Consider the following 23,549-nt stretch of genomic DNA (forward strand, 5'->3'; position numbering starts at 1 on the left):
AACTGATGTCGGGGCTGACGGTGGCTGATAAGGGGGAAGATAAGAAGAAAAAGGTCCGATTCCCTGAGACATGAAAAATGGGGACTGGAAAGCCCCGGCACAAACCTTTGGAGATGGGGACTGATAAGATATGGGGAAAACAGTCTGGTTCTGACTCAGCAGAGATGGGAAGGGATCTGACGCTGTAGGGCTGGCAGAACGGCCGGCTAGAAGAGGCAACAGAGCAAAGGGCAGGAGCCCATCAAGGGCCCGTTAGTGGAGCTGGCTGACTCCGGCCGCACATTAGACTCACCCGAGGAGACTTAATCATACCGGTGCCCAGGCCCCACCGCAGACACATTGATTCAGAATGGGGTGGGGCAGGCACCTGTATTTTTTTAAAGGTGATTCTGATGCATGGGTGAGGGGCTGAGAACACCTGCTCTAGAGCAAAGTGAGGCTGGAGGGCTTCTTTCCAACACTGCCCCCTGAGATCTGTGTTAACAAAAGTCTGATTCGTATAAATTTCCTCGTACAAATCCACAGGATCCGCCAGTTAGAGGTCTGGATACTGCAGAGTGAGCAGTTTCAACCTAGATCTGAGGGACTGACTTCGGTTTACCGCACTGAGGATTTCATTCTTTCACTGAAGAGAGAAGAGCCATTAAAAGGGAGTTCTGACTTTGAACCTGGGGTAGAACACAATAAGGTGAATTAGGAAGCAGAAAACCTGACTCCCCTAAGTAAAAGCCCCTGTTAGCCAGTCGAATCCCTTTGGGCTCTGAGGGGACCACACACTGTGGCAAAGCCATTTCAGTGACTGAAAGGTTGAGACCAGAGCATAGAGGCCTTGCAGCAAAGGTAAGGAGATTAGATGCCTTACTGTCTGTAGCACCCACCAGACATAACGCTGCAGATGGGGAGCTCATTCCTGGGCTAGGTGCCTTCCCTAGTGAGTCAGTCTCAACTCCAATATCCTACAATTCTATGATACACGTGATTGGCAAGATGCGAAGTAAGCACTAGTTATTTTTGGATCCGAACGTTCTTCACACATGTCTTGCTAATGCCAGCTCGTGTTGTCAGTCACTCGCGTTTCCCATGGGACTGCAACTGGCAGGGCTTGTGTCAAGTATGAAGAACTAGGAAACCTATGGGGAAGTTTTAAGCCTTGTAAATCTGAGGTTTGGAAAGAAAGTGCGAAGTCAACTGCAACATCCCCACCCACCTAGATAATGATATGGTGTTAGAGAATGAAAACGGATGAGGTTAGAGGCATTGTAATTATCGGTGTTACTTTACGTTGAAGGCTGGGGGTTCTGTGCCGCAGAGAACCAGCTGGAGAAACCAGCTCTCTAGCCACTTCCCATCCTGACCAAACTCACCCGGCCAGACCTTCACGGCTCACGGCTAACAAGTTCGTAGGAGCCTTTCCAGTAGGTTGTTTGCATAAGGTTACTTCTAAGACAGTATATTAGACAATATAACCCAGCTTAAATAGAGAAAATTACATCATTTTGGCAAGGGGTAGCTACACTTACTCATGTAATAAACATATATCAGGTGATAACTATGTGCCAGGCACTGTGTTAGGTACCAAAAACACAGAGGAAAAAATGTGATTCCTGTCTTCATGGAGCTGAGACTGAGGGAAAATTGGATGTAGAAAGAGAAAAGTATAAGTCTAAAGTGCCATGACAGAGAAATTCACAGGATGTCATCGAGAGCAGCCAGCAGGCTGTCATCAGGGAAGGCTTCCTGGAGGAGTTGCTACCTAAGCAGCTAGGTGGAGACAAGGGTGGGCAGAAGCCGCTCACGCAGGCTTGCATAAAGCCAGTTATGTGCATTTCTTCCCAGTGTTGCATTTAGTGACCAGATTAATAACTTGAAATAGGCAATGGTGTGAGTATTCTCGCCTCAGAAATAAGCAAACCCTACAAACTAAGCTTTTTCCTCTTGGAGAGACGGTTGTTACACACCTCCCAGCACGCCCCTGGGTAGGACATAGTTGAGATGGAGGGATGGGCATTTCAGGCAGAGCGTACACCACGGGCAAAGGCATGGAGGCCAGAAGAAGGATGAGGCAGGGACTGTGAGACTAATTTTTCTAGACTGTAAAGTGCACGGCTGTGATGGCAAGAGATAAAACGAAGAGGAAGGCAAGGGCTAGACTATGGAGGACATTGTAAGTCGCGCTAAGGTGTTTCCACTTCATCCAGGAGGGTATGGGAAGGCAAAGAAGTTTTAAGCTAGGGTGCGACATGCTAATATTTTAGAAACACCCTATTTACAAGCTCTGAAGCCTCTCCTTGATAATAAATAATAAGCACCTTTTACAACCTGAATTGAGATTAGACTGAAGAAAATTTGCTCCTAAAACTGCCCTCAATGCTAAAACAAAATGCAACATAAGTTTTTAAACGTAAATTAAAAATAAAAATAAAAAAGTTTCATTTCAGGGCTCATATTTCCCACCACAGTAGCCTGATTTGATTCAGGTGGCTGGGCTGTGGAAGGTATAGTGGTTTAGCTCGAATCAGAAGAGAGAAGCTACACAGTGGGTTAAACGGGGGAGTTTAATATAAAGAATTATTAACTATCAAAAAAAGACTAAGATAAATGGAAACCCTATAGGGTACCCTAGGGCTGAGGGAGACAACTCAGGGAAGGACAAACCTGAGGGGATGCTCGTTGGAGAAGGTGAGTTCTGTCTATCACGTGGCAGTTTGCTGTGGAGCTGGTCTGAGCTCCTGGGCAGATAACAGGCCACCCTCTGGGGTGCAGGCAGGGGAGCCTGCCATTGGAACTGGCGTGGGCATCCGCTGCTGGCAGGGCGGGGACCTCTTCAGAGCGTGGGCAGTGGAGCCTCTGTTCTCATCAGAGACAGCTGAAGCCGTAAGGATGCACAGGGACCGTGCTCTGGGCCTGGGGCAGGTTCACTAGACGCCTCACAGCCACACCACCAACCCCTGGCCCACCCTGGAAACCCAGGGTCCCTCTACTGAAATGCCTTCTACTGAAAACGCTTAACACTTTAAGCTCACTTACTTCCAAATTTTTACTTATTATATATATGCGTGTGCATGTTATATCATACAAAAATATAATTTTACCTATTGTATTGCTTACTTTAAAGGAGAACTCCTTAAAGGAGTCTCGTTGTTTATCACGGAGCATATCCAAAGGTGCATTTTGGAGACGGGGGGTTCCAAATCAATTGATAACTGACACGGGATGTCAGACACACTAGCGGGAACTGAAAAAATGTGGCCATTCTCCTGGCCGTTTTCACTCCAGACTACTGAAAAGCTAGCTGTGCTGGATTTCTTCTGCCCTCCCTAGACTTTGAGGACTTGCCTACTGCTCATCCCGGGTGTCAACTTGAGGCACTTGGCTAAGTTGCAGCTCTAAAGAGGGTCAGCTCAGGTCCTGAAGTGGTTTCGCTGAGCTGGCGCCCTGAGCTCTTGTTCACTCCTTCCAGGCACTGAGCGCACTGGGTGGGCACTTCAACTGACCGTCCCCGGCTCACTCACAGGCCAATGTTCTGAGATGCTCCCATTTCCCACGGTGCCAAACCACCGGGTTACATCACGTGCTCTGCTTCCCACTGTCTCTCTTCGGAGAAAACAAAATCAGGTGGTGCTGTGGTTGCTTAATTCTCTTGATGGTGCAAACAAGCTCGGGTCATAAGAGGCCACAGTTAAGAGCCCGGTTCCAGAATCAGACATGCCCCAGCCCCAAGACTTAGCTAAGTTATGCATTAAGCCGTGAAACCTCAATTTTCTCACCAGTAAAATGGGAAATAAAAGCACCTGTTTGTGTGGTTGTTAGAAGAATTAAATGAAATAATCTGTGTAAAGTACATAGAAAGTACCACTGCACAGCAAATACTTGGTAATACTAATTATATAGTGCTAATGGCCAAAACTCAAATTCCCAGAGAAATAGCCAGCTATGTCATTGCTTTCTTCAAACTACTCAAATTTAAGTCATTTATACTTACAATTTTGAGTATCATTTTACCAAACTGAAAAAGAATTGCATTTTGATGAAATATTTTTTACTCTCCTATTAACTCTCTCCTCTATATTAACTCCCAGAGTAGAGAATTTGCAAGGATTTGCCTATGATCTTTCTTTTTTCTCTTTAATTTAGCTGATGGTGTTGTTCATTATCTACTTGAGGTGGCATTAGAATAAATTAATATTAAAATATTTAAATTTAGAACAATGTGTTTGAGGTGCCATTAGGAAGATTTATCACCTGCAATGAGAAATCAGTGCTCCATTAGCTACGATCCCCAATTCGGTGAGTTTGGAGACCTCCGACTCAGATCATTACCCAGCACCTCTTGCTCGTTGTCCCCTGATGCTACGTGGATGGCCGTTCTTGGATTCACTCGCTTTGTACCCCAGACGCCAGCATCTGACGAGGTGCTGTTTGCTACCATTAGCCTCAGGCCAAGCTGAGGCCAAGTCACAGTATAAGGAAGGTGAAACTCGCTTGTTGGACCAATGGTTAAAAACAATGCAAAACGTATTTCAGAAAAGTAAAATGATTATTTCTAGCTTAGAGGACAGGGCTGTGAGACAGAATCCCACCAAATCTTGGAGGCTGTACAGCTTGTTGTTTATAAGCGTAGATTCTGGAGCCAAACTCCCTGAGTTCCGATGCCTGCCACTTGCTGGCTATGATATCTTGAGCAGGTTGCTTTTTACCTCTCGGTGCCTTGATTTTCTCAACCGAAAATGGGGATGGTAATAACACCTGCCTCGTGTTGTAAAGATTTCGTGAGTTGACATATGTAAAGGGCTTCGAACACCTGGCACACAGTTAGTGCTATAAAAGTATTTGCTGTTATTAACCGGAATTTGAAAAAGACTTAAGAGGGAATGTAATTATAGGTTCTTCCAATCAATTAAGCACCTGACAGCGTTCCAGAAGACCCTTTATTTATAAGATCTCTTTCCTTAGCTCAGACTTGTTTCCATTTGTCAATTTGATTCAAAAGGATAATGACCTACTTTCAAGCAGAAAGTCCCAAGGAAGTCACTTTGAGAGAAAACCCTCAGGAAATTCCCAAGTAATCTGCTGGGGTGAAAGAAGCAATGTCTTAAATGTTCTTTAAAGCCGGCCAGCCCCCAGACTAGTCCATGATGTTACACGGCAAGACAGTGAGTTAGCAATGGACTGTTTCTTGATCTGATGCCAGGTCCCTGGGTGTGTTGACTGTGTGAAAATGGATCTAACTGTGCCCTGGTGATTTTCCTATGTATATTCAACTTCAATACAAATTTTATTGAAACAAATACCTTACCAGGAGAAACCCAAGAAACTTTAAATATCATGTCTCCATCCTCTTGGGACTAAGCTGAGGCCTGAGAACAGGTTACCTCTAAACAAATAAATAATATTTTGGATATATTTATACTTAAAAAAAGTATTGTTTACCTGAAATTCAAATTTAACTGGGCTTTCTGTATTTTTGTTTGCTAAATTAGAATTTAGTATAAGGATATCTCAAATATTATGTGGAATGTATTTATACTAAGTATATATTCATCTGGAATTCAAATTTAACTGGGCGCCCTGTGTTTTATCTGACAACCTATTCTGAATGCTTTACAGATACTGATTCACTTAACTTTCATACAACGAAATGAAGGAGGTACTATTATTAACTCTATTTTACAGATAAGGAAAAGAGGCTGAGTAATTTTTGCCTAAAAAATCTGGCAATGGCAAGTACTGGCGAAGATGCAGAGCCACTGAAACTCTCACGCACTACTGGTGGAAATGCACTCGGAAAAGTATTACCGATATCACCAACAATATCACCTACTTTGGAAAAGTCTTAATTGGATACTGTGAGGCTAAAGTCAAAAATAACCACACACACACACACACTGTATTCTATTTGGTATACCTGTTTCTTACAAGGGAATTAAGAATTCTGAAATACATTTGCATACTAGAGAAGAACAAATAAGTAAACATATTGCAAATGACTACAGCCAATTTCTCACTATTGGAAAAAGAAGTTACATATAAGGAAAGAAGAAAAGTTTGAATGAACTCTCAGGTGCTGGATTGGAGTTAGACATAATTAATACTGTGTATGTGTCTTAAAAGATACACATACACAGATAGATAATGGAAATAAAAGGGGGTGTGTATAGTAATGAGTTAGTACATATACGCATGCTGCCTTATTCTACCTGCTGAGGCAGGCTAGAGGCAGTGACACTCTGGGAGCAATGAGTACATTTGCTGGCCAGATCTTAGTTTCTAACACCAGCCTCCAACGATTGGAACCACAGCTCTGCGGAGACCTGGTTCATTCTAGGGTTGGAGCAGAAAAAATGTAAGATGGGCCCGGAGAATCTTGTGGTGCCAGAAAGTAAGGAAGCACTAAAATATAAATGAAAAGATGGGAGCACATCAAAGGGGCACAGGAGCCACTTGAAGGAATCCCCAAAGACCAAAGTCAGAGCCACATGAGCAACAAAATAAATGACAGAATTGCATTATAATCCAAAGAATAAAACAAATATCCATGAGTCCATGCCTATATACATAATTGAATAAATAAATGAGGGAGAATTGACTTGTGTTTCTTACAGAAGAATTTCAATTAACAAGTGTACATGGCTGAAGGAAGTAGAAAGCCACCACTAGACAATCACAGTAATTGCCGAAAGCAAATCTGCTGCAGGATGCTAAAATCAAAGAGCACGTGTTTAAGCAGAAATGGGAGCCTCATGTAGCCCAAAGTATCTTTCCTCGAACGTTTAATAAGAAGAAAATAGTAAGTTTTGGTGGAGAATCCCAGAAAACATCGGTTTAGCTAAGCGATCAAGATTAACATCATTGAGTGGCACCTATCAAAATTATGTACCCTGATACAGTAAGTATCCTGAGAAGGGAAACCTTCTCCCAAACCACACCACCTTAATCTCTTCACGGGCGAACATCACAGAAACCCAAATCGAGAGGCATGCTGTAAAAGAACTGACCGGTGCTCTTTGAAAGCATCTTGGGCCCTAGAAACAAGGACAGACAGAAAAACTGCCACGGTGGGGAAAAGCTAAGGAGAAATGACGACTGAACGAAATGTGGGATCCTGAATAGAAAAAATAACAGTCACGGGTAAACACTCCAAATAAAGTCTCCAGTTTACTATGTTGCTCCAGGGTTGGCTTCTTAGTTTACGTAAACAGTCTATGGTTATGCAAGATGCTACATGGTGGGGGGGGGGGGGCGGGCGGGGCCGGTGAGGAGTGGGTGAAGCCACACAGCAACTCTGTGTACTATTTTTTGCATCTCGAGTCTAAAATGATCCAAAAATGAAAACATTAACCAAAAAACATAAAACCACATTTCTCCCACACGATTTCTTACTGATAAGAAAAAATATATATGTTATTTAAAAACCTTTCTGGCTACAAGAATAGGGTCAGGCTACTACTAGAAATTCACTGGACTATGAAATTACTTCCCTAGTCCTCCCTTCGTCGTTAAATTGGATCAGGAATCCTAAAGAGTCTATTTTCCTCCCTCTTTCTTTCTTCAAACTTCTAAATCAGGATTTCCTCCTGAACGCAGCTGGCACACCCCCCTCCCACACAGCTCAATGCCTGACGCAGTGACAAGGCCCAACCGGGGGGCTCTGCTCCTTCTCAGCCTCCACTGCATTTACTGTTTCTAAGTGTGGTTTGGGGGAAATGGGTTCCCCAGAGCTACCACATTCTGTTAGGATGTCTGAAAACCCTTCTAGAATGTTGTGAGGAAAACAATGCAAAGGAATCTCACCCAAAGCAAGAGCTGCAAAGCCTGCTCTTAGGGATCCCCAGCTGTCTTATTGTTTGAGGAAAAACACTCCCATCTCAGAATGTATAAATAAACTAATAGTGGGTAATGAGGTAAAAAAAAAATGTCTGCTGCCATCTGAAGATGCTGACAACCTGTGGCATTTCTAGGGTGGTCCGTCTATACCTTCCATCTTTCTACAAGGCAAAGTTTTAAAAATACTTTTGTCTTACACCAGATATTTCACCTCATTAAGGTGTTAGATATTATATCAGGAATAGACTGATCAGTGACTTTTTAGTTAGCTCACAACATAGAGGCCAATTTTGGTTAATATGTTTGCATGGAGAATATATGAATCATTAGCGGTCACTACTTTAAAAAAAAAAAGTTTGTTTCTGGCTAATGGAAATACAGGCTATTTGCCAAAAAAAAAAAAAAAAAAAAAATGAACCACCACCAACAAAAGATACTGGAAGAGACACCATGTAAGTGGGAATACCTTCAGTAGGTTCAGGACACATTGAAACTATCTTTTGAGGCTTAGAGATTATTGAGATTTTTGGGATGACAGACTTAGCATCCTTGTCTCTTTATCGAGGTATCAGACCAGCTCCTCGAAGCCTCATAAATACACACCTAAGTTCACGTTAGTGTAACTGTTGCACTTGATCACAGCAAGTTATTAAGCAAGTATGCTCACTGGGAGCATGGGGTTTGTCCTGGAAGGTTTGCAGGGGCAACTCAGAGCAATCCTTGGAAGGGAGGGGATGGGAGGGGCTCTCCATCTCCTGTGTCCAGTTGATAAGGGTTGTGTATTCTAGTTTCTTGCTAGCTTCTCAGAAAACCACAGTCCATACTCCAAATTGTTGCATTACCTCTAGATGTGGAAGAGCAGTTCGAGATGGGTGGGGTGACAAACAAGAAAGAGACTTTCAAGGGAATCTGAGAAGATGCACAAGATTTTCATTTAGTATGTTAATTTCCAATGCCCCTTCTAACACCCAACCCTCCTATAAAAACCAGCAACGGGGAATGAGACAATATGGAATCCATCTCTTGGGTCCAATAATAGAACTGAACCCATGTAATTCTAAAATGTTTAAAAGATAGGTTTTTTAGTTTTTCCCAAGTCTGATGTTCATTGTACTCTCTAGTTCCCAACTCCAAGGCTGATGACTCCGTAGGTCTGGGGGGAAGCCTGGATTCTTTAAGTTTAAGTTGGCAGTTTTGCTCCGGAGATGGTTAAGGGGCAAAGTTAGGGCTGGAAGTCTTGGCACTACTTCCCACACCCCCCGGATAAAAGCCATACAGACTCTGAAGAGGCCCAGGCCTGGGGGCTGGCTGGGTGCTCCAGAGAGCCAGGTCGTGCCAGAGCAGCATGTAGGCCATGGGTTAGAGCCTGGAGATATGATGGTGCTGATGGCAAAGAGATGCAGTGAGAAAGGATAGTTTTGGAGGACTTCTTAGAAAGTACCTATCCCTTTGGCCATATGTCAAGAGTCAACTCCAAAGGCGGGAGATAAGTGTATAAACCCATTGGTCACCAATGAATGATTTGTTTTATTGTTAAAGCTCAAAAGGGTAATATGAACAGTTAAGAGATATGAAATTCATTTCCTATTACTTCAAAGGGAGATTTTATATATAGTACAATCTGTGTATCAATATAGATAGATCTATCTATATATCTTTCCTTTCAAAGAGTATCTGTGTGTGTATACACACACACACGTGTATACATATATTTATATATTCAAATATATATGATTCCTAGGATTAGTCAACTTCAGGCCTACATGCCAGGGCCAATTTAGAGAAGACCCTTTACTTTAGTGGTTCTGACCTTTGGCTATACCTTGGAATGATCTAGGGAATTAAAAAAAAATACTGATGCGTAGTTACTATCCCCAGAGATTCTGATATTACTCATCTGAGATAGACTGGGACATTCTAATGTGTATCCAAGGTTGAGAATTATAGCTTATTTATAGTCTAAAGGTCCCAATTCTAATCCTGTTAGTTTCTATGGGACACCAGTAAGAGCCAGCTTCCTGTGCAGCCAGCAAGGGCTGCTACAGAGGTGAAGTATGGTCTGTTGATAGCTCAAGGAAGGAAATATTCATGCAGCTCACGTTACACTGCTCTGGTACTTATCAAAGATAAGCTAAAACTCCATTGTGTTCAGGCTGTAGCTGTCGAGGGGCTTCTGTCTGGGTGAGACGTGGGAACAGGCCTCAAACACATGTAGCCATGAGCTCAAACACGATAATACAGTTAGATAGCAGAGCTGTGAACCTGGTCACTTGTAGCGTCCCTACACCTGGCTGGAGAGCTCTGCACATCTCTGCCCAGTAGGTCACCCATCTTTGTGGAGACCCAGACAGATGGCTGTGTGAACTTGTGACCTAGGAGATGACGGAGAGAGTCTACTTATGGATCTGAATCTAACTTAGAAATCTCTCCTGAGTGATAAACAACAAGTCACATGTTCACTGAATAAACCATCATAGTAGGAAGTAAGACCAGTTCCTAGGTTTCTCTGCCCAGGACGACCAAACAAGCCCAGAGTAACATATAACTGAGCGCCTCCAGGCTCGAAGGCGGGGGCATATGTACCTCAACTCGTTTCGCCCCCACCACCGCCCTAAGTGGTCCTATCCTGGCCTTTGTACCGTTGCTCCTAATGAGCCTGGCCATCTCCATCAGCCGGTGGGCAGGTGGTGATCAGGACATCAGCAGCAACCGCCTTTAAAATAGTATGGTTTAAGAGTCACACCTGCCTGGAGCTAAGGATGGAGGCTCCAGCCACTCCCTTGCAAAGGCAACGCTGTGTCCCTGCCACATGCAACTGTGGGTGGCCAGGCCAGGCTCCTGCACTGCTTTCCACAGGGGGCCTTGAGTAGCTGGATCTTAATGTCCCCCTCGGGCAGCTGGTGGGAATCTCTCCCAAACCGCATTGTGTTATTAGTTCTCTGTTGCTATATGACAAATTACCACAAGCGTAGTGGCTTAAGCAATACCATTTATCATATCCCAGTTTCTGGGGGTCAGGAGCCTGAGTACGGCTTGCCTGGGTCTTCCGCTCAGGGTCTCAGATGCTACAATCAAGCTGTCAGCTGGTCTGGGTTCTCACCTGACTAAAGAAGTATCTGCATCTGAGTTCACTCGACTTGTCAGCAGAATCCATCTCCTGACAGCCTTAGGACTCAGAGTTCTGGAGTTTTACTGGGGGCCTCTCTCAGCTCGTAGAGGTCACCCACAGTTCCCTGTCATGCGGCCATCTCACAACTCGGCAGCTTACTACATCAAAGACAGTAAGGGAGGGTCTCCTTCTCAAGGCTGCAAAGTTACCCAGTCAAGAGAGTTATATCCATGGATATCACCTTCACAGTGCAATGTAACCCAACCAACCCTTTGCCATCTTCTTTTGGTTAGAAGTAAGTCACAGGTTCCATCTGCCCTCAAGAGGAGGGGATGTACAAGGGTACGACTCATTGGGGGTCACCTTAGGATGTATCTGCCACACTCAGCCACTTGTTATGTGTTGGACACAGACTACAGGATTACAATTCTTCCAGGCCTGAATTTGACCTAAATTTTCATTACCAATCCCTGACTGCTTCCCACTCATTTCCCCCATTTTTTTCTCCCTCCAGATGCTCTTGGTTGATGCTTTTGTATATGTTGGTGGTGATCAGCCTTGACAAATGTTACTTAACCTCAGAGGAAATGGATAGAGAAAGGTTAAGTGTCTTATTCAAGGTCACACAGATTCTAGCACAGATGGGATCTGAACCTGGGTCTGTTCAACTCGAAATCCCATGACCTTCTAGTCTGCTTAGCCTCTGTGGTAGAGGAAGTAATCCCACACATCCACCAGGTCTGATACCGACATAATGCATCGACAGTCCTTTGTAAATTGAAGAGTACTATGCAAATATTTATTAAGAATTCCATTCATTAAAAGCATGGCTTTGGGGTTTCTTAACAAAACAGATCCTCACTTGCATTTGCCCCTTGAGAACCCTGCATCTAAGGAAAGTTTGGTTTACGTGGCTTTGTGGCACATTAACAAGAGTTAAATCTTTTTAAATGCTTCCAGTATAATCCGATGTGTAGCCTATAAAGCAGAAGAGGGGGTGGGGATGAATCAGAGAAAATAATCTTTAATCTCCTCTTCTTAGTCTTCCTTTGTTCCTTTCTGCTTTCTCTAGGCAGGTTTTCTATTTAGACCTGTGCTTTCCATGAAGAAGCCACGGGTCTTGAGAGAAGCGAGCTGTCTGTTCAGACCCCTCGATGTCCTAGAGAACAGGGAAATGCACACAGGCCTCCTTCCCTCTCCACTGGGGGTCCCGTGCTGCCCTCTGGGGCCTAGAGCTCTAATTCCAACCAGCAAGACTTGGGAGCTGAGGCTGCTGGGAGGGCCTAGGATAGGGGCTGGGGTTGAGTTGCGGGGGATGTGATTCAGGCCCAGACAGGTCCCTGTTATAGCACCAAACTGATGAGGCCTGAATCTTGTCACAGTTAGGCTTCCACTTGCTGGATAACTGCTGTTCTAAAAAGCAGAGAGGCGAACAGTCACACCATTGTTTGGGAAGTTTGGGCTTTATCAGCAGTTATTTAAGGCAACGAGGATGGACTACAGAGCTTCCCACATCTCTCTGGCACTGAGACTTGAAGCTAACGAGGCAAAAATGCCCACTCTCACATATGCCTGCCACTCGAAGATAAGAAGCCATTTTTCCTCCAGTTATTAAATACTATCTATCTGTTCTAATCACAGTGTTCTCACGGGGTATTCTCAACGTTCTTCTTTAACACGGTCTTAAGATAGCCACACATGATAGTAGTGGCGAGTAGCCTCTTAAGCTCCGAGGTAATACAAGATCACAAGTCGGAGGGACCTGGATTGAAAACCTCAGCTTGGCCACCGGGTACCTGGTTGACCTTAAGCCTCTCCGGGCTAAAATGAGAACGGTGCTACTACTAAACTGGCTGGTATGCTGTAAGAACTAAATGGGTGGATTCGCAGGGCTTGGTCTAGACCAGCACTGATGGACGGAACTTGCTGCGGTGATAGAAATGTCCTATGTTTATGCTGCCCGATACGGTGGCCTTGGCCACGTGTGCCTGTCGAGCACTTAGAACCGGGCTACTTGGGGTTTTGTTCTCTGAATTTTTTCCCTCCTCAATTTGAAGAGGGAGGTCAGGCCATTTTGTTTCCTCCTCAGGGACCCAAAGACCACTTCGCCGTCACTCTGTGATTGAGTAAGCCTCAGCTCACCGAGGGGTCACCCTGGCAGAAAGGGGAAGCTGTGATGGAATAGAGGCCACTTCGCAGCTCAAGGACCCCTGCCCAGCTCCCCGGCTGCACCCCAGGCGCAGCAAGGTCTCAGAGGAGATGGCCTGAGCGTGGCACCCAAGGGGCTGCCTCCCAGGCTGCCCACCAAAATACCCAAGATTCCACTCCTGACCAGCTTGGCAATGTGGTTTAAAGAAAACAGACATTTCTGCACACCTAAAGGGGGCTCAGTGTTATCTATATTACATGGTTACTAACATTTCCACCAGAAAATAAGCCATTTCCAAGGGTTCCCCGGGTGGGGCTGAATCATCGCCTGGGATGGGGAGCTGGGAAAGGGGAGATGGAGGAAATGAAGAGGGGGCAAAGCACAGCACCTGCCCCGAAGGATGCAGGTCGTTCCTCCGCCCACACTGAGAACGGTCTCCTCTACCTCCCCTCCGAGTCACAGGACGGTGCATAGCATTGCGCAACTCTCAGACTTGTTCAAGAGCCTCTGAACCAAAACAACCAATTCTTCCTGCTAGGCAAGTAAAAGACATTTTATTCACTGCATTATCCTCCTTGGAAACTAACCTCTCATGAGGGCGTGGCCAAGTAGGAAATGGCTTACTTCGCTGGCCAGTGTTTTAGATTTTACGCGCCAATTCCAAACTCCTGAGAATCCAGATGCTGATCATAAGCCTCCCGAGGCTTTGATGCACAAAGTTCTTTCTCTAGAACTGTGCTATGCAGGATAGTACCCACTTGCCATGGACGGCTACTAAAATATTTAATTGGAATTAAAATTTAGTCTTCAGTCACACAAACCACATTTCAAGTGCTCAAGAGCCCCATTGGGCTACTACTACCTACCCAGAGAGCAGACGTAGAATATTTCCACTATTTCAGCAAGTTCTATTACACAGTTCTGTTCTAGAAAGGAGCATTATTGGGTACATCTAGAAAAGGGTTTGAAATGACCACTGCCTTGGTTGTTACGAATAACAACTTATTTTATACTAAAATGAGAATAAGCCTCATTCTGTTCCAAATCCTAAGGAATCATATTCTGGAGCCATAATTTTACATATCACTCACAGCTAAAAATAAAGACTAAGCCTTCCCACCTACACAGCGCTTTTCTTACTTTTGGAAGATTTAAGCATTTGCCTCCTGGGGGGCCAGTGCTATTCCAAGACCCAGTTATTCCACAAAGGTGATGAGAACATGGGGACCCGTGTTCAGGGTAGACACAGGTAAGGCCCTACTGCTGGGATATATCAAATGTATGGCAATTTACAGCTCACCCACGGAGACTCAGTCTATGTAAAAGCCGAGTGACAGGGTAAGCCACCTTAAGGTCACAGGTAATGAAGACATTAAGTTATCAACCTGAGGCCTGGGCTGAATTGTCTGGTACACTGCCTGCATTGATTACCCCCACAATGGCTTGATGCTCCCCGTCATTTCCCCAGTGACGACATGCCTTTATATGGCGCAGGGGTTATTGTGGCTACATTTGAGCATTGGAGTGTAATGCTGCCTCCCATTAGAAGAAGGTTTTATCCTTTTTTAATAGGTGCCAGCTGCAGCATGCCCACACAGACTTCCAGAAGGAGCAGGACCAGAACGCCATCATCTAAGTTCTGTCCTAAAGAAACAGGAGCTGCTGCAAGGCGGTGAGTAGAAGTGGACAGTAAGAAGAAAGGGATGTGTTCCATCCACTCCATGCCTGGTCCAGGTCCAGCTGCCGACCCGTGTGACTGCGGCCAGTCCTTCACGGTGCACTGCCTTGCCTCCACGAGGACAAGTGTCTGAGGTTAGATTGATAATAACAGTTACTAGATATTAAGTGTTTACTCAGACAAGTTCAGGGCTAAGCACTTAACATGCATTATGCCATGGAGCCCTTCAATAGCTTTGTGAGTGAGTCATGGTTATGACCCCATCTCACGGTGATGTAAATAAGTTAAATGACATCCAGGCTCATGCAGTGGGGGTTAGTAGCTCTCCAGTTCACCCACTTTTAATCACTTTTCCCCTAAATCACCCGATTTAGGGGAAAAGTATGTGGGCTCTGGGGCTAGAACACGTGCCCATCTGGGCTGGTTTTTCATCTGTAAAAGGAAGATAATATATCTCTATCTGGCATCACCTGAGAGCTGTCAGGAATGCAGAATCCGAAGCCCCGCCACACACCACCTGGGTCAAAACCTGCATTTATAACAAGATCACCAGGTTTACTTGCACATTAGAGTTTTGAATTCATCATCGTACACTAGATAAATAGTGCACTGCAATGGATTATTTAAGATATGTAAGACTCTCAAATGAGTCGGTTTTGCATGGCCAGACACAGGCCTAGGTCAACTTCACAGGTGCACTTAGAGAGCTGTGGTGCTCTCTGACGCAGCCACGTAAAACCAAAGGGTTATCGTGGTGAGAGGTGACAAAGCAGAGCCAAATCGTTGCTGCTAGGACTCGAGACAGTGAGGTGACGGTTTCCGTCACCCGTGAAGACTGGGAGGAAGCGTTGTTTAAGTACAATAAAGTCTGCGGGCATCTGCTCCCGCCAAGATCTCACACCTAAATAGGTCAGGCCCAGGAAGGCTAAGTCCTGCTCTGGGGAGACCGAGTGGCCACCGTCCCGTGTTGCCTCTGGGACCTGCCTGCTGCATCTGGATCCCCACAGTGCTTGCCAAAGCAGCAGCTCGCAGGCCACTCACCGGGTCACTGTGAAGAAAGGGTCCTGAGTGGCTCCGATGGCATCTGCTCCGTTCCCGCCCTCCCACCCCCACTTTCCTAGGAGGTTCCTGAAGCAGAGCTTGAGACTGAGGCTTCTGCTCCAATAATTTGCTGTGGGCATGCTCTCAGGTAAAGGGGTGCAAACAGAGTCACCCAGTAAAGCTATGGGATACCCAGTTCGATTCTGATTTCAGATATTCAACAGGTAACTTTAGCATACGTATGGCCCGACTGTTTCACAGGACATCCTTATACCAAAGTTATTCACTGATGATCTAAAATTTAGATGGGACGGGGCATCGTTATTTTTACTTGCTGGCTCTGGCAACACTAAGTACAAGGGAAGCAGGGCGGGCAGGGGAGAGAGCTCAGTAAGCAGGCGGGTCCACCCAGCGGGAGCCTGGCTTCAGTCTGAGCCCATGCAAGGCACTGGCACCCTGTACTCTCAGGTCACCAAATCAATGGCTACGGTCTGCTAGCGGGCAAGTGGGCAAGGAGGTGCTGTTCATGGGCAAGAGCGGGAAGAGGATCCCCTTTGGCCAGAGGCCATTGTCTAGAAGCCTAGTCCTGTTAACAGCCAGCACTCAGTCCGGGTCTGTCACGATAGCGCCCACCATATCCTCCCCTCAGCACACACACTCCTGGCGATCCTCAGGCCCTTGAGAAGTCAAGGTCTTGATAAGCTGGAATAGCCTCCGGGATCTTTTACCCCCAAACCCCTGGAAATAGATGCATGAGTGGGGCTTTCCAAAACAGACTAGGAGTGCCCTTTCTCCACTAACTGTCAGCACATTACCGGGTCGACTCAGGTTTACTCTGGGTGTTTCCAAGAGCTGGGCTGAGCATCTTCTTTCCATGATACATCTAGGACGGAGCCATCGTTTCATCAGAATAAGAAGTGGGGAAGGAGAAAAGCTCCTTCCGGGCAGCAAGGACTTGGCAGTCTCCGCAAAAGGCTGGCTAAGTCGGCATCACTTTAGGAATAGAAAATGACGTGATGGCTTACAGAGGAGGCAAACGCTGTACACGAGAAGCACTAAAGAAATCTCTGGTGCCGTGTTTGATATGCACTTGTCCATTCAAAGCCCAGCAGAAAACCAGAGGCAAATAGAAGTATTTGGGACCAAATAGTTAACAAGACAGGCTAAAAGGAAAAGAAGAAAGGCCTTGCCCATTTACTCAGCAATGAGGCCACAGGAACTGCATCCCAAACTGCCGAACCCGTTTCTTCCCTGCCACTGCTCGTTACTCCAGGTTCCTTACCAGCCACAGCCAGGCCAGGTTTTTCCCATGCAGTCCACAGCACACTGGTCTTGTATATATCCCTTGTAAGTGAGGTTCTGTGTTTAAGAGTTAGGAAGAGTTTACCATTGGCATTGTAAAGGCCCTGAGAAGTCCTGCAGCGAACAAACCCAGCTTTTTGCTAATGCATTTGTTTGCAGAATGCCAGGAGTTCCATGGGCAGGCACCGGGAAGTGCTGAGTAAGCTCTACCTTCAGGGGTAAGAGGGCTGGCTTGGATGCAAAAGGCAAGTTACCTGAGGAAGGGACACCCACCCCCTCCCATAGCTACGCCAGTGAGCTTGGTTTGGTTCCTCTCATTCCCCCATTACTAGTTTCTTCTGGATAAAAAATTAAAGGAAGCTAAAGGGTTAACTGGCATCAGGAGGGGTAACACTCTACTATTGTCAGGACTGGTACCCAACAAACCCCTCACACCATGCCTGCCTCCTACCTGAAGTCTACACCTGGAATAGATTGAAGAGAGCAAAGGCAAGGCGCCCAGGTTATCTCAGAAACTACCACACGGGGGCGCTCTTGGTAACATGCAAGAAACCAGTGGGTCCTGCAGGCTCAGCATTGGGAGAGCATTGCCCTTTTGTCTTTTGTAAAAAACAAACAACAACAAAAACCTGTTGAGAAAAAAATGCCAAACTCTATACCTCACACAGAAGAAACAAGATCAATTGTGCTCATTCTGCCGCTTGGGAGAAAAAGTCAATCTTGAAGGAAGTCGTCGCCAAAGTTCCGTTCTGCCATGTTTAACGGATTTTTATTCTGTGTAAGGATAAGGGGTACAGACAGAATGTGCTCACTCGTCCTTCAGTTAAGAGTAGGAACCGGGTTAAAAAAAAAAAGTGGCGGGATTAAGAAGTACAAACTGGCAATAACAAAATAGTCATAGGGGTGTAAAGCACAGCACAGGGAATACAGTCAGTAGTATTGCGATAACTATGTCTAGCGTCAGATGGGCACTAGGCTTATCGGGGGATCACTTCGTAAGGGTCATGTTAGTGAAACTAATATGACAGTGAATGTTAGCTGTTGAAATTTTTTTTTAATTTAAAGACAAAAAACGAGTATGAAATGTGGGGAATTGCTTGTGGGTATTATTTGAGAGGCAATAAGAGGACCTTTCTGCCCCTAATATATTTCTTAACATAATTTACTGAAATTCCACCATTAGAGATTTATTCCTTTGAGTTAAGTCAGAGGTTCTTAGTAGAAGACAATTCTCCCCCTCTCCCCTTGGTAAAATAGATCATCAGGTCCCACCCTCAGAGTTTGATTGGATAGGAACCAGAGAACTGCACATCTGCCGAGTTTCCAAGGGGATGCGAATGCTGCTGGTTCATGGACTCCGCTTTGAGAACCACAGGTTAAAAGTCCTGAATGAGATAATGTGCGCACATAGCTATTAATATAATGCTGGCATATGTAACTCCACAACACTCGGGGGTTCTCAGACTTGGCTGCATGTTAGAGTCGGCTGAGGAGCTTGTAAAAGTCCCAGTGCTCAGTGCGCACCGCAGACCAGCGAGATCAGAACCCTGGGGTGGGTCCCAGAAGTTGCTGCTTTTAGAAGCTCCCGCTTGATTCTAGCGCGTGACCACCGCTCAGATCCGCTGCAGAAGTGGTAGCTCAGAGACGGAGTTGCTCAGTCATAGGACTCTAATGCCTCATAGCCCCTGAAGAAGACAGATGAGAAAGGCTCAAGGGCACCAGCGCTGCCGCCGCAGCCCCGCCGGAAGGACACGCCCAGGCCTCGATGGGCGCGCAGGGCCGTTGGTGAGAGGATCAGGAGGACCAGGCCCGGGGAAACGTGTGGTTCAAGAGATGCCAGCCCGCCCGACTCCCCGAGCTCCCGCCTCATCTTGATGGTCTCCACCTCCTCCGAACAGTCCCGGCTTTGTTGCTGCCACCGCCCACCTATCCCACCTCCTCAGTGTTGGGTCCCCAAAGTCCCCTTCTCCAACCTCACCCTCTCACCTCACCGCACAGCCTCTAGCCCGGTGCTCCCGATGGGGCACCTATTTTCAGCAGAGCCTCTCCACGGCAAGGCCCCAGCGGGCAGCTCACCAGGCATCAGGCGCCCAGTGCTCGTCTCCCCACCCGCTGGACAGCCCAGGCATGGCAGTTCGCCTCTTCCATACCAGAGCGCTACTGTGCTCAGGTCCTGACTAGTTCTCATCTAATGTCTCCAGCTCCTCCTACGCCGGTCCCTCTACATCGAGACATCCTCACAGCCTCCATCCTGCCAAGAAGTTAATTATCAAGTTACCTGCCAAGGAGTCAAGGCAGCCAAGTGCTCTCACTCCCTCTTAGGCAAACTTCTCAGTCGCTTCCACCTTTTCTTTCCAGCCACACTGGCCATTTATATTTGCGATCCCTCGTCCCTGGGCCTTCACCCAGGCGGCCCCAGGAACTAAGACCCTCTCCTCAGCCCTCCCAGCTCACTCAGTCTGTCCCCAGGAAGATGTCCCTCAAGCTGTGCTCCCTTTTCTCAAGGCCGAGTTATGGTAAAGGCTGTTACTGCAAATACTAAGAGTTGTCAATTACAGGTTTGTCTCTCTAACTAGATGGGAAAGAAGGAAAAAAAAAAAAACTTCACTGATAACAAGAACTATATTTACTAAGTACCCATTATTTGTTTTTAAGCCATGAAAATATGAAAGTGAGAACATGACCCCTGCTCCAAGGAATTTACATCTGATCCGAAAGCTTCCTAAAATGTGACCTCAGGTCTAATCCTTATTAAAAAGCAAGACTAAGAGTTCGATAAGAGATCATTCAGTTATATAACTGTTTGAAACTCTTAAAAAGGTATAAAAATCAAATCGCGTTTCATTATACATTCCACCATATTGCCTTTCTCCAAAATGGGAAAAGTGACACAAGTAAACGGATATAAAACTGAGCAAATTATATCAATATCTGTTTGAGTAATTGGGATCAGGACTGTCCCGAACTCCGCTCCACCCTCATAAACGTCTAATCCATCCTTGAGGATGGCTATCCAGGATTCATGAAAGGCACCACTCCACTCCCGCCCGCCATCTCAGAGATGCTGCTCGTGCATAAATCTCCGGCCACATCTGAACCAAGAGGCTGCACACTGGCCCTGACCTCAGCTTCCCTTCTCTCCCAGCCCTTCCTCGACTCCCCCTCCCAGAAACGGCTGCCCCATGCACGTGGCCCCCAGGCCCCTGCAGCTGCGATTTCCTCTTCCTCCCCTGCCCCACCCATCCTTCCCCCGGTGCAGGATTCCTTCTGCAGGTTTCCTGTGGAGCTGTGTGTGTGTGTGTGTGTGCATGTGTGTGTACACGTTTATGTTTGACAGGATAGAAAGGAAAGGAAGAGCCTTATTATCTGAGCCACAATCTTCAGGAACACACCTACCTCCCTGCCATCTGTTATCCCACAAGCTGGAGCAAAGGAGAGCATCCCTGAACGACCTGGTCACCCAGTGGGCTCTGTGCCTAATGGCAGTGGGAACCAGTGTTTGAATAGGAGGACCCCGCCCTCCCCGCCCTCCTCAGCCCTGGAGTGCTGCGCTGCACCCATTCGAAATAGTAGTCAACCTTGAAATGAAGAGCAGGGGAAAGGAGATTTAAAACAAACCCCTTCACGGACTAAGATGTACGAATTGTCAGCTATTAAAGATACATTCACATGGATGTAAAATACAGCATAGGGAATATAGTCAATAATATTGTAATATTATATATGGTGTCAGATGGGTACTAGATTTATCAGGGTGATCACTTTGTAAGTTATATAAATGTCTAATCACGATGTTGTACACCTGACACTAACATAATATTTTGTATGTTGACTGTAATTGAAAAACAAAATAAACCTCTTTGCTCTTACAAAAGAAGATGGGAACTAAAGTTCATGGTATGCACCCTCATACTTCATAGAAGCATCATTACAGATGATAATTCCAACCACCCCTTGACATAAAACCACTGCTGACTGCTGCCCAGCAGGGCAGAAGCAGTGACAGAGACAAGAACATGTAGACTTGAACTGCCAAGGCTTTGTCCCTAACTTCCCAAGCACAGTCTGCAGCCTGCTGGCCTCTGAGCCAGCACCCACAAAGGCAGAGGCTGAGATGAATCCTCTCAGAGAAAAGCCCACAAGGTTTTATATTTTGTCGCGGACAAGTCCCCAGATGGATCACAGAACTGAGTGAACAAGAACATGGCAGCGATCGCAAAGACCAGGGTCTCAGGAACCTCGGATACATTTTTTCGCTCATGTATTGCTGTTTCTTCTACCCAAGGCTTTTTATGGAGAATGAACAGTCACGGAGCAGGCAACAGCGACACCTGCTGTTCAGAGTAGATTCAAACAGGGTAAAGAGGAAGACGAAAACCAGAGTTCACAGAAGTGGCCTCACCTGCCCTTGCTTCCGCCAAAGTGAGATTCAGGGTCTGTAACTATGTTTCTATTGGTTGTTTTTGGACTTCCTGTTTACCTGATACAATTAGGAAAGCTATCGTTCTAGTTAATAACATACTTCATGTCATTACAATGTTCTTGGAGCAGGTTTTTGAGAACATAATACAAACCACAACACTCGGTTTTAAACTCTCACACTGTAAATTGACTCTTCCTCACACTCCAAAGATGCAGACCTCTCAATAAACATACTTTATATGTCCGATAATAGGACATTGTTATGAGCTGAACTGTCTTCTCCAAAAGGTGTCCAAGTCCTAGTCTCCAGTACCTGTGATTGTGACCTTAATGCAAAATGGGGTCTTTGCAGATGATCCAGTTAATATGAGGTCATTCAGGTGGGCCCTGAACCAACAGGACTGGCATCTTTACAACAAGGAGAAATTTGAACACAGAAGCGGACATGGACCCAGAGGCAGACGTGCCCATAGTGAGAACGCTGCGTGAAGATGAAGGCAGAGGTCGGGGTGAGGCATCACAAAGCCAGGACGTGCCAGGTAGCCAGCGAACCACCAGGAGCTAGGCGGGCGGCAGAGCAGACTCTCTTTCAAGAAGAAACCAACCCTGCTCCCACCTTAGCTCGGACTTCTCATCTCCAGGACTGTGGGACGGTACATTTCTGTTTTTCTAAGCCATCCGGTTTGTGGGACTTTGTTTGGCAGCCCTGGCAAACCGATACGGGTGATCACTGTAATTTGAACGGTCTGCTTATACGTAGCCTCAGCTGGATAGAAGGATCAATGATACAGCCAAAGGGCACAAGTCGGTTCTAACCCCTCTAACTAGCCGTGTGCTGTCAAAGCTCAAAAAGGCCCAGCAACTTACCTAATCCCGTTGCCTTGACTACAAGATGGGATCAAGTCCAACCTCCTCAGGGTTGATATGTATCTTTGAGCTCAGGCACATAAATGTGACCTATAAATTGGAGAGGGTGACGGTAGTACATTGTTATCACAAGGAATATTACTTCTTCTTTATCTGACCCAGGCATGGACAGACCGGCCACCCGTACTCAGAACAAGGCCATTCATGTGCCTCCGCAACCGCCTCGCTCTATGCCTTGGGAGAGGACTCATAGGGAAGGCATCAGTGGCCTTTTCTCTTTTGCTGTGAGTTGAGATTGGCCAAGGGGAGACACCAGATTAGACAGCAGGAGGAGAGGTCGAGGCTTTTATCCCTGGCCCCCGCCCTGTTGGGTCGGCAGGAGCTCACTGTACCTATCGAGGGTCACAGGGACCATCCGGCCACTATCCCAATCCAGCTGCCCTCTCAGGATCCCAGAAATTCAGGCCTCCCCTTACCCCTTCAGGGTTAGGATGTAACAGCAGCCTGCAAGGGCTAACTCCAGGAGACTCTCCTAAACACCTTGGTAAATAATCCTTTTAAACAACTCTCCTCAAAGTATCCAGTTTGAGGATGCCATCTTTGGCCTGCCGGGACTCTTATTCAGTAATTAGTTTAGAAAGCGGCCCTAGGAAACAGAAATGCAATTGTGGGAATATTCTGCTCATGTATTTGAGGACTTCATGCATGAAGGCAGTGATTGTGGTAGGCAGGGAAAAAAATGGCAAAGGAATACTATTCAGGCATAAAAAGGAAGGGAATCCTGCCATGTGTGACAACATGGATGGACCTCACTTACATAATGGTAAATGAAAGAAGTCAAAGATAGATACTATATGATATCATTTGCAAGTGGAATAAAAAAAAATGAATTCATAGAAACAGATCAGATTTGTAGTCGCCATAGGTGGGGGAAAGTGGGGTGGAGAATTGCATGAAGGGGGTCACAAGGTATAAACTTCTAGGTATAAGATAAATAAATCCTGGGACCTAATACACAGCATGGTGACTTTGGTCAACAATACTATATTGTATATTTTAAGGCTGCTAAGACAGTAGATCTTTAAAGTTTTCATAACAAGGGAAAAAATTGTAACTATGTGAGGTGATGGATGTTAACTAAACTTATTGTAACAATA

General features: G+C 45.9%; 1 long non-coding RNA gene across 1 annotated transcript in view; it reads right to left on the reverse strand.

Moving 5' to 3' along the window:
* Positions 1–21,239: 21,239 nt before the first annotated feature.
* LOC107518124 overlaps positions 21,240–23,549 on the reverse strand; it is a 45,432-nt gene continuing 43,122 nt past the window's right edge. Inside the window, exon 3 of the long non-coding RNA XR_004953929.1 lies at positions 21,240–22,482. This is a non-coding gene — a long non-coding RNA (uncharacterized LOC107518124). The remainder of the gene's footprint in view (positions 22,483–23,549) is intronic.

Source organism: Rousettus aegyptiacus, unplaced genomic scaffold (genome assembly GCF_014176215.1).
Source record: "Rousettus aegyptiacus isolate mRouAeg1 unplaced genomic scaffold, mRouAeg1.p scaffold_m13_p_13, whole genome shotgun sequence".
Classification (NCBI taxonomy): domain Eukaryota; kingdom Metazoa; phylum Chordata; class Mammalia; order Chiroptera; family Pteropodidae; genus Rousettus; species Rousettus aegyptiacus.